The sequence below is a fragment of the Strix uralensis genome, chromosome 16, assembly GCF_047716275.1.
Source record: "Strix uralensis isolate ZFMK-TIS-50842 chromosome 16, bStrUra1, whole genome shotgun sequence".
NCBI classification, from domain to species: domain Eukaryota; kingdom Metazoa; phylum Chordata; class Aves; order Strigiformes; family Strigidae; genus Strix; species Strix uralensis.
Genome location: NC_133987.1, coordinates 1,607,608 through 1,618,918, shown reverse-complemented (window position 1 = coordinate 1,618,918; position 11,311 = coordinate 1,607,608). Strand labels below are relative to the sequence as shown.

The 11,311-nt window shown below is 43.7% G+C and overlaps 1 long non-coding RNA gene across 1 annotated transcript; it reads right to left on the bottom strand.

Moving 5' to 3' along the window:
- Positions 1-3,264: 3,264 nt before the first annotated feature.
- LOC141950898 (uncharacterized) lies at positions 3,265-5,233 on the bottom strand. Its single transcript, XR_012631199.1, has 3 exons — positions 5,185-5,233; positions 3,955-4,060; positions 3,265-3,304 (listed from the first exon to the last, which is right to left on the bottom strand). It is a non-coding gene; the product is annotated as an uncharacterized LOC141950898 (long non-coding RNA).
- Positions 5,234-11,311: the final 6,078 nt, after the last annotated feature.

The window sequence follows — 11,311 nt, the reverse complement described above, 5'->3', positions numbered from 1 at the left end:
GCGAAGCCCCGAGGACGAAGGCAATCAGCAGCTGCTACCCCTGAGCAGCCAAGAAGCCCTGTTTTCATTGGGCGGGGGCACCTGCCCCAGGCGTCACCACTGGCAGAGGCCAGTCGGGTGTCACCGCTGGGGTCTGACAGCTTCTGGCCAGCAGACCCGCTGCTGGTGTCCCTGCTCACCCAGCCCGGACGCTGCTATCGAGCCTGTTTTTCTCATGACACGGATCACCTGTGGTACGTGAGCGCACAAGGCAAAGACAACTGCTCTTTGCAGGTGAACGTGGCCATCGCAGCATCTACCCTCACGGCTACAGAGCTCAGTGGGCAACAGCTTTCCTGTACAAATGTGCAAGATTCCCAGTACTTGCACATTTCCGCATCAGGAGAAATCTGTCTGGGCCAGAAAGCTTTTTAGTGAAGCAAAGGGTGGAAAAAAGACACTTCCTATAATAGCCAATATCCTGATAGACACAATTTTTGTTTTCAGAAAGAAGCTTCATTCTGCACCCAGGTAAAAGTCAGCTGAAATTGGTACCTGCCGGCCTTCTTTCTGTCGTTCCTCGGATTGAAAAATCGCAATGATGAACAAGGCAGCCGGCTGAGTTCCTAACCAGACCAATCCTAACAAAGTCTGGCATTCCCAAATCGTGAGAGAGCTGTAAACTTCATTCATAGTAAAAGCTGTGGAGAAAGTCATGAATCATCTCCCATTCTGCAAGTCAAATTCTTGACTGTTTTCTCACTACTGATGATTTAACTGTAAATTGCTTCAAAATAACACCTAAAATTCTTAACTTTTCATACTAGTAAGCTCTTGGTGCCATAAGAGAAGCATTGTGCTGAGAAGGCACTATGAACATACGGCAATATTTACATATAGACATTTTGTCTTCCCTTAGATGAAGTTACTTTGTAATTTGAAACCTTAGCGGAAGGATTTTTGCTTTTATCCTGATCAGACATGGAAGTGCCAGCCCTCTGCTACAGCTGCAGCAGAAGTATTCAAGCTGTTTCCGCACCAAATTAAACTTTCACTTTCCACTTAGCTGTTATTTTTTTCCCTTCCTCTTAATTTTTATATTTAAACAAACAGTTTAAGTGTTTGCTTACTTGGGGAAAAACAGTGCTATCCTTCTCCTGTTATAAGCTACTGATCCGAAGGGCAGAAGGCTGAGACCCCCAAGAAGATATTTAGAAGAGTGGGAAGAATTTGAGAGTCCTAAGTTGGATGTTCTTTGGCTGTCCAAAACTGAGGAGGGGGAAGAAGCCCTACAGGGAGCTCAAGGGAAGCACAAAAGAGCATCAGGGAGCCAACAGCGCGATGGGGCATGAGACAGCGCTGCACTGCCGTGTGTCAGGCACAGTGTTTTCAGGAACTGCAGAGGAGAGTTAATGCCACTGACGAGAGTACAGCTCATCTGACGTGGTGGCCCTGCTGGTCCTTCATGTACCGGAAAGATGAACTGTCCCTGGAAGAACTGGCGAGGAGAGCTGCGGGCATCGCTGGGACGTGGGAGATGGACACGCGTGCTGACGTCAGGAGTGCGGGATATGCTTGGGCCAGAAAAGCAAGTGGGAGAAGAGTGGGGTGACTGCTGTAAATGCAGAAGACGGAAATAACACTTAGGGAGAACAGTTACTAATGTTTACTCTTTAATGCTTAGAAGATTTGGGTTCTGCAACAGCCTTCCAAGGGAAATACAGAAAGGAGGAAGCAACCAGCCAACCCCTGACTGCTTACTATAGAGCTCAGTAAGTTTATGATGGGCCTGGAGATCTCTTCCAATCTCTCCTTCCTCCAAATTAACTGCCTCTGCAGGCACTGTCTTTCAAGATACATGTTCCCTCTTCACTTTTTAATTGCTCTGATGTCTGAACTGTTTGAAACACTGAACTGTTGCTGATCCAGTATTTTGATGACCAAAGGTGCTATGCTGGCAGGATTGTGAATTGTGCTTAGGTACCAACTCAGATAATGTGGTGTCATAGAGCAAGAATTATACTTTTTAACCAGGTAACAAGCATGGGAAGGACTTTACCATGTTTGAACTCCTCTACCATTGCTGCTGGCGTTGATGCAGATCCCTTGTGTGCAGAGTTCTGCTGTGGAGAGCCTGGGGCGAGGATCCCCATTACACGATACCGGTCTGAGGGGTTCACCTGGGATGTTAAAACAATTGTGCTTAGCATCAACTTAGGCTAGGAAAAAAGTTTAAAGGCTTCTGAATTCAATGTTTACACACCCTAGGGTCCTATAGTGGTAAATTAAGATTGCTGTCTTTGGGTTGTGTCAGCAATACAAGATTTGGCCGTTCCCTATACAAGAAAAGCCGGTAACTGTCCGTCTAAACTCTGCCATGTAATTCAGGGTAGGACTGAATGCTGACGACATAAATCTTATATGAAGAACTACCTCTACAAGTGTTCCTTCTTTCTGCAAACTAAAATAGACAATAGCTCTTATCATTTTGAAAAAAAAAAAGAAGAACCTGTTCACAAGAGCAGAAGCCAAAGCACTTGAATAGAGCGGACATGTTCTTGCTACCAGCATTGCCCACCAAGGAAACCCCACCAAGAACTCCCAGCAGGTTGGAGTAAATGCCATGTCCTAGAGCGGATACACTGCAGTTAGCCTGCAGTCTCTCAATACCCAAGGATATCCCTTCAAACATGCAGCACCAACTTCACAATCTATAGAATACTCAGTACACTTCAGCCTCAAAGTCAGTTGTTATTGCAGTGCAATGAGACAAAATTGTTGGTCCTTAACAGTGATGAGACAAAGGATCATTACCACACCACTTCCCAAAATACTGCTGCTCTGAAATTTGCCTACACTGCTACAGCTACTGCTTCACTCCAACCTCCCTTAAGAAAAAATTCTGCCATTCTTCTAGTACTTGCTCTAGCCACATGCGCAAACAATACTTTCTTATTCCTTATGGATCAAGCTTTTATACTTAACTTGGCTTTTTTACCATCTGTAGTCATGTTCCTGATAAGCAGTAAAGCACCTTGTCTTGTAGGCACTCCCCTCTTCTCCCCACTCTACCCCCATTAAAAAACACACCCACTCTACCCCATGGACAGACCTTGAATCTAAACTAAAAAACAGGTTTTGTTTGAAAACTGTCATTTAAATGGCTATCCAAAGCTGAAGTACTTCTAATGGTCTTATTTCTTCAGCATGAGGTGCCTCTGGAAAGCTTAAAGATTATGAACAATCACCTTACTCACGTTTTGCCCACAGTTTAATTGCACGGTTCTCTTCATTTGGCACTAGATGTAGCATTTCATCGGTAACTCTAAGAAAAAAGTTGAAGGACAGAAGTTCCTAGTAACAGGTACAGGTCTGGTTTATGCTACGCTGGATCAATAGCTTACGGTTTATTGTTCAAATCTATGAAAACAAGTTTGGATTACTCGCTTTGTAGTACGTTAAAAATTACAGATTACACATAACATTCAGTATCCCTCCAGGTAACTGGTGCCCTCAACAGCTTTGTCATAGTTTATAGACTATCGCCAACCATTTTTAATAAGGCCTTTCTAGAGGATTCCAAAATCCAGGTTTCTTTCGACAGCCAGGAACAATTAAACCAGTCACTGTTAAACAGCGAGCAAGTTAGGCTTCGGGTATTTTAAATATCTTTATTGTTTTGTATGAACTACCACACATTCTTCTCTATCAAGTGCTCTGCCTATTCATCTGAAGCAGTCTCTGTGGCAAACTGGAACAATGCACACACCCTGATCCAAGAAACATGAAATACAGGTCTACCTAAACACACAGCTCCTTGAAACATCTACATTTAAGCCCACTCGCCACCTCCTCAGCTCTCAAGTACACAGGAGATCAGCTTATGCACCTTGTACAGAAACTGGAGTTGTGTCATGTGCATTTTATACCCATTCCAGTAACACTTTCTTTTTAAAGATGTGTAAATATGCTCACCATTTAAGCTCAGTATACATCTCCTATCCAGGCTTCTCAGATGCCAGTCATCTCTGAGATCATCAGAAACAGTTTGCACAGACGGTTTTGCAAACACCAGGTCAATCTTAAGAGGAAAAAAAGGTGCCAACCATGAGTTAGAATGCTGCACTGTTTGTGAACAGCACACCAGTGGGGGACAGTTAGTCAAGTCTTTAAAAAGAGTTGTTAACATTTGTATTTAGAACTATGTGACTATAGATACATCTCCCAAGAGATTTATTTGCCAAAAAACCTCAAGAAAATTGCTAGAAGTTCTGTATTTTATTTACAAAACCTTCATTGTATCCCCCCTTTCTTTTTAAGCTAGGGAAAGGAAGGGTTTTTTAAGTTGAAAAAGATTACTCTAAACTTACAATTTCCATTAAAAGGGAACTTAAAAAAATTATCATAGAATTAAGACATAAGTTCAATCACCTCAGCTGTACTTCAGCAAAGGAGAGAGCATTCTCTCTATGCAGTAAGCCCTTTTGATCCTGAAGTGTCTGGTTCATAGCACAGTCTGAGGCAAGAAAGTTATTCTGTGAATGTCTGCACCAGACAAAGGCCACAAGAAGGTCACGGAACAAGTGACTTCATGAGAGTGATACCAAGCAGTGACTTGCTTAGGTACTACAGCACGCAGGTCTCCAGTCACCGTATAAGAAGCAGTCAAGATACAAGGATTCCTGCAGCTGACAAACCCAGGCAGGAGTCACATGAGTACTTTTACTTGTCATTTTCCAGATTGTCACATGACCACTTCATTTTTGATTTGTAACAAAGCTTTTAGTCTGCTGACATGATTCACACCGTGAACTACCCCATACCCATCCCTCTGTAGAAAGCCAGCTTGTCAGAGCTGGGAGGAGTCAGCAAGGACCCTGCCTCTGCTCCCACTCTGCACAGTCCCTGGGAGACAAGTGCCGTTCCAGCAGGCTACCCTGCTCTACAGCACGGGTTTAGAAAGAGGTGTCCCTGATGTTCCCACGCCTGCCAGGCTTCCTGGGGGCTCATTTTCCTATAATCTCCCATTTTACTGCAATGTCTTCTCCTGGGACAGGCTGTGGTCAGGTCACTTAATTACAGTTTCCTAAATACACTCTAAGGTACCAATAACCTTGTAAAATAGCATGGTCACTGGAGAAGTTCTCCTATTCCAAAGGAAGAAAAAAATATTTCGCGCTTAAACAAAAAAAGCAAAACGCTTACCTCAACGCCACCAAACTTGACAACTGGTACATACGCATCTTCAACTGCCTGTAAAGGAGCACAGGACTGTGTAAGAAAGTATTTTTTCTACTTTCATATTCTTCCTGAACTGTGATACACTACAGATTTTACACTGCTAAACTACTTAGTATAAAGACTGAGTTGCTTCCGAACCAAAAAAATTGTTAGTAAGCTGCAAGCAGCATGGCACTAATACGGTCTAATACTGGCTTTAAAAAGTTCCTTAGCCAAGAGATTCAGAGGCTGATCCTGTGCTGTAATGAACCAGCCGTGCACAACGAGCCATCAGTGTCAGTGCTGGTAAGGCACCTCCCTTGGCAGTGAGGAAGAAAAGGAAGAGATTTCTGTAGCTATCTTACCACTGGTTAACATCCAGAGAAATCGAAAAAGTTCTGTCCACATCCGACAGCATGCACTACCCTTCCTTATTCTGATTTTCTACGGTGCCTGAGGGGCTGTCAGATACCTTATGGGACAGTTTTCAGTGCTGCAGACCCCTTGTCAGAACGGTGCCGCAGCCCACTGAGAGTCTGTTCTCAGGGGACAGTCATCCCAGCAAAGGCTCATGCGCTGTGCACATGAAGTCTGTCCAAATGTCTGCACGAGGAAGCCCAGGCTAAGAGGAACACTTCTCAGGAGCTCAGTGTCACAGGCGAGGTGCGCCATACATCACCCAGGGTGATTTTACAAAGCAGTCTGCACGTTCACAGCGCAGCTCCTACTCGCTTCATGTCACGGTGACAGCGTGCGTCCCTTCCGCAACGTCTGGGGCTGAGCGGCCAGAGAGGAACAGGACCAGGGCAGAATGAACTAGAGGTTCTAAAGTGCATCCAGAGGGACACCACTGTTACTGACTGTTACGGATTTGTTATTGAGTTGATGATTTTTGGTGATTTTGATAAGGAATGATTAGGACTAATCAATTAAATGGAATCTCACAGAAATATCGGTTTTTATAAAAGATAGTGGTGTAATGTTTTAAGTAGTCATAGAGATGTTGTATTTAGTTTAGAGTAACCATACAACCAGTTATGCTGCTAGACCAGGTACCATCGTTAGACTGTCTGGTGAGGATGATTTATTGCCCTGTAGACCAGGTGTTTTAAAAGTTGTATTGTGAAAGGGCCTCAAGGCGTGTTAAAACTGCAATGTGAGCCAAAGTCCTTGAGTCAAGGACATTGGAGGGTCGTTCTTTTAGGTCAGTAGTCCGTGGTGGTCGCAAAAGCAGCCCCCCAACTCATTTCAGGACTCAAGTGCACATGACCAGCAAGGGGTGGGAATAAGAAAATGAGTTACAGGAATGGTCATGTTTATGTGTGAGAACTTGACTAATATGTATGACTGTATCCTATATAATCAGCATGTTACACGAGTTAGGTGTGCGCTGCTGGTGAGACGACTCCCCTGCGCACCCGGCTGTCAATAAAGAAGTGTCTGCTCATCTACATCAAACTGGTGTCAATAAGTTCTTTCATCCCAGTTTGGTGACAGTTTCTGGCGACCCAGATGGGACCTTGCTGAGAGAGACCGGAGGAGTTGGGGACCAGATCGGTTCTGGCTGGCACCGAGGAATTCTTGGGGATACCCATCGATCCCTGATCCATAAAGCTCTTTGCGACGTCCCCTGGAATTGGTAAGACACTTCTTATTTGGTTTCGTTTGGGAAGTGCCTGCCAGATGCGGCGAAAGCTGCGCAGGGTTGGACAAAGGGTACCCGTTTGGTTTGGGAGCCGAGGCCTCTGCCCGTAAGACATAAGCGAAAGCTATTGCAGGGTTGGAGAAATTTGGGTATTGGAAAAACCTATATGCTGTAGGTTTTCATTGGTATTTGTATTTTGGTATTTTTAGAAAAAGCAGAAAAAAAAATAAAATTGGTGGTGTTTGTGTGAGTTTGAGACGTACAAATAAGTACGAAGCGAGTGCAGAGTCTGGATCTGCGGTTCTGTTACCCCGCGAGGGTGCAGCCGGAGAAAAACAAAGCGAAAGATTGAGTGATTGTGTGTGTGTGAATTTTAAAATATTTTGAAATGACATCTACACTAATGCATTTGTTCAAGAGTAAGAGTGTTGGTAATTTGGCTTTTGATGAAAAGGTACCCAAGATTTCCCCATCAGCATGTGTGTTAGCACATTGGGGAGGAATACCTGATGACTTATATAAAAGTCAAACATATAAAATATTATAATTATTGGTGGCTTTTATATGTTTTGGATGATCAGGAAAAGTGGCCTACCAATGGAACTTTGGAGGAGGATTTGTGAATTCTAGGAGCTGAGATTTTAATGCACCCCTAGGAATAAATCAGTGTGCTCATTGTAGAGAAGAAGGGCATTGGAAATGAGAATGTCCAAAGATGAGGGGTCGTCAGCAAGAGGCAGCAAGAGTAATGATCCTAGATGAATGAAGGGGACCGGAGGGGAACCCAGCTGAACCTCTGGTTGTAATTAAGCTGGGAGAAAAAGAGGTTAAATTTTTTTGTACATACAGGAGCAACATTTTCAGTATTGAATACCTGTAAAAGGAAATTGCGAATGAAAACAGCAAACATAAGGGAAGCAACACGGAAAGAAGAAAACAGCCATTTCTACAACCCCTGTATTTAAAATATTATTTAAAACAAAATAATTACACATGAATTCTTGTACGTACCAGAATGTCCGATACCCTTGTTAGGAAGGGGTTTGTTCAAATTAAATGCACAAATTGTCTTTGAGGAAGGGGAACTCTTCCTAAAAATACCTGAGTCAAAGCCAGGAGAAATCCTGATGATACAAGAAAGAATAACAGAACAAGAAATTCTACAGGAAGTAGATGTACCAGTAATCCCTATAGTAGGGGAAACCGATAAACCTGGCAAATCAAAATCAGCACTAGCTGTGAAAATACAGTTGAAGGAGGGCGCAAGACCAGCAAGGATTAAACAGCACCTGATTAAATCAGAAGTTAGAAGGGAATTAAGAAATGATTGACAAATTTTTGGAGTATAAAATCCTTGAGGAATGTGAATCTAATATTCCAATTTTACCGGTTAGGAAACCTTCAGGTGAATATAGGTTAGTACAAGACTTAACAGCAGTGAATCAGATAGTTAAGGACACGGATTTTGTAGTGGCAAATCCATATATATTGTTGACAGCTTTAAAAGAGACCCGTCAGTGGTTTACAGTGCTTGACTCAAAGAATGCTTTCTTTTGCATACCTCTGGAGAAGGGAAGCAGAAAATTGTTTGCCTTTGAGTAGGAAAATCCACAAACGGGACAAAAAAAAAAATGCAGTTGACAAGGACAAGACTACCCCAAGGATTTAAAAATAGTCCGACAATTTTTGGAAATCAGTTGGCAAAGGAACTTGAAATATGGAAACAGGATGATTCACAGCCAAATCCTGGGCACTTACTTTTGCAATATGTGGACGACACACTGATTGCTACAGAGGAAAGATCCACCTGCATAAAGGTAACATTAGAACTTCTAAATTTTTTTTCGGACTAAACAGGTACAAGGTATCCAGAAATAAAGCCCAAATAGCCAGGCCATTGTATGAAACTCAAAAGAACTTTCCCTTTGCATGGGGCCCACATCAGAAACAGGCCTTTAAAAATGTAAAATGAGCTCTGACGTCTGCACCTGCCCTGGGGCTTCCAGATTTATCCAAAGATTTCCAGTTGTTTGTTTATGAAAGACAACATCTTGTTCTAGGTGTGCTGACCCAGAGAATAGGAAGCTGGAAGAGACAAGTTGGATACTTGTCCAAACAGTTGGACACTGTGAGTAAAGGATGGCCTCCTTGCCTTCGAGCAGTTGCTGCTACAGTGATGCTTATTCAAGAGGCCCAGAAACTGACTTTGGGAAGAACAATAACAGTACACGTCCCACACATGGTGATAACTGTTTTAGAACAAAAGGGGGGACATTGCTTGTCCCTGAGCAGAATGATGAAGTACAAGGTGGTCCTGACTGAACAAGATGATGTAGTTTTAAAAACAACTAACCTGGTAAACCCTGCAGTTTTTCTAAGTTCTACACAGGAGGAAGGGCAGCTGGAGCACGACTGCCTGACTACCACTGAGCATGGGTACTCCAGTCGAGAGGATCTGAAGGACACACCGCTGGAAGATCCCGACTGGCAGTTATACACAGACGGCAGCAGCTTCGTGGAACAGGGAGTTCGATACTCTGGATATGCTGTAACAACAGACAACTCCATCACAGAGGCAAATGGCACCACTTAGCTCAAAAGGCAGAACTCATTGCCTTAACTAGAGCTCTAGAACTAAGTAAAGAGAAGAAAGTAAATATTTGGACTGACTCAAAGTATGCTTTTGGGGTAGTACAAGTCCATGGAGTCTTGTGGAAAGAACGAGGATTATTGTCCTCCCAGGGATCAAATATTAAACATCAGGATGAAATTTTGCAATTATTGCAAGCAGTTCAGAAACCAACTCAGGTGGCAATCATGCACTGTAAAGCACATCAGGTTGGGAATACAAAAGAAATTGGAGGAATAACTTAGCAGATAGGGCTGCCAGAAAAGCAGCGAAAGAAATAGCATTACAAATGGCACTGATTGCAACCAAGACAGTAATTCTCCCAAGGGAGAAACCTAAATATTCGGAAGAAGATGATAAATCGGGGCAATTATTGAATGCTAAGAAAAATTTAGCTGGATGGTGGGTGACATCCAAGGGACAAGTGGTGGTTCTGCCTCTCTTGATGAGAGAGGTAATTCAGACAAAACACCAAGAATGTCACTGGGGCACAGAAGCCTTAATAACCCTTTTAAAAAGACAAGTCATATCAGTGAAAATACTAGGATTAGCCAAAATGATAACTGCAAAATGTGATGTGTGTTTGAAAAATAATCCAGTAATAGAGAGAAGGGTCCAAATGGGTAAACTCAAATCTGGAACAGGACCAGGAGACTATCGGCAAGCAGACTTTCCAGAGTCACCTCGACAAAATGGGTATCGATACATTCTGGTGGGGGTTGATACTTTCCCAGGATGGCCAGAAGCCTTTCCTTGTCATACCACTCAGGCAAAAGAAGTGGTAAAATGGTTACTATGAGAAATAAATAGAGGCCCACACTTTGTTGCTCAAGTAGTACAAAGTGCTTGTAAAATTCTGGGAATTACTTGGGATTTACCTGCACCATGGAGGCCACAATCCAGCGGAAAGGTAGAAAGAATGAATCAGACTCTAAAAAGGCAAATTAGCAAAATATGTCAAGAAACTAATTTAAAATGGCCTCAGGCACTTCCATTGGCATTGTTGCGAATCAGGGTACAACCAAAAAGTGGCAGATTATGGCCTGAGCTCTGGGGTGCCATCCCTTTCTGGGGGTTACATGGCCAGGGCCCTGGTCCTGAGCCCTTCTCACAACCCCATTTCTGCTTCAGCCCTGCCCCAGGAGCAGCATAAGGCTGGCAGTCATAAACTGGCCCACAGCCCAGCTCCACAGCCACAGCGGCGTTTGTCTGCGCTGGTTTTGGACACCCGCATCTGTCACCCCCTGGGCGAGGAGCTGGCCGACCGGGCTGGTTGGCCCAGAAACTGAGGCTGAAAGCCAGGGTGCAGCCGGGGAGCAGCAGAGCTCGCAGCCCGGCCTCCCTGATGTCTCCAGGAAATTTTCTTCTCTGCTCATACTGAACTTGTAAATAGAAGAATGACAGGGGCAGTTTCTGATTAAAGACTGTTGCAGTGAAAAGAAGGAACCAGGAGATAAGGGAGTGAGTTACTCCAATTTTGCATAAACAATGTGTGCCTTCACTAACAACTATACCTTTGAAGAGCAGCTAAAAGAGTGATAAGAGGCAAAGATCCTGTGCCAGAAGGTGCCAGATGCTTGGATGACTGAGAAGCATGAATTCAGCAAGAATCAGTAACAACTGGGGGGAAAGATAAAGGTTGCGGGGGCGGGGGGTGGGGTGTGTCGCGTGGCGTGGGGAGACCGTGACCACTGACTCAATTCAAGACCAAAAAGACTTGGGCCCCCCATGCCTGTAAGGAGCATGCATGCTAATTTACACAGCAAGTGAGGGTAATTTAAATATAACCAACCAATAGGAGATGGAATAGTAATTACAGACCCATGAGTGTAATCTTA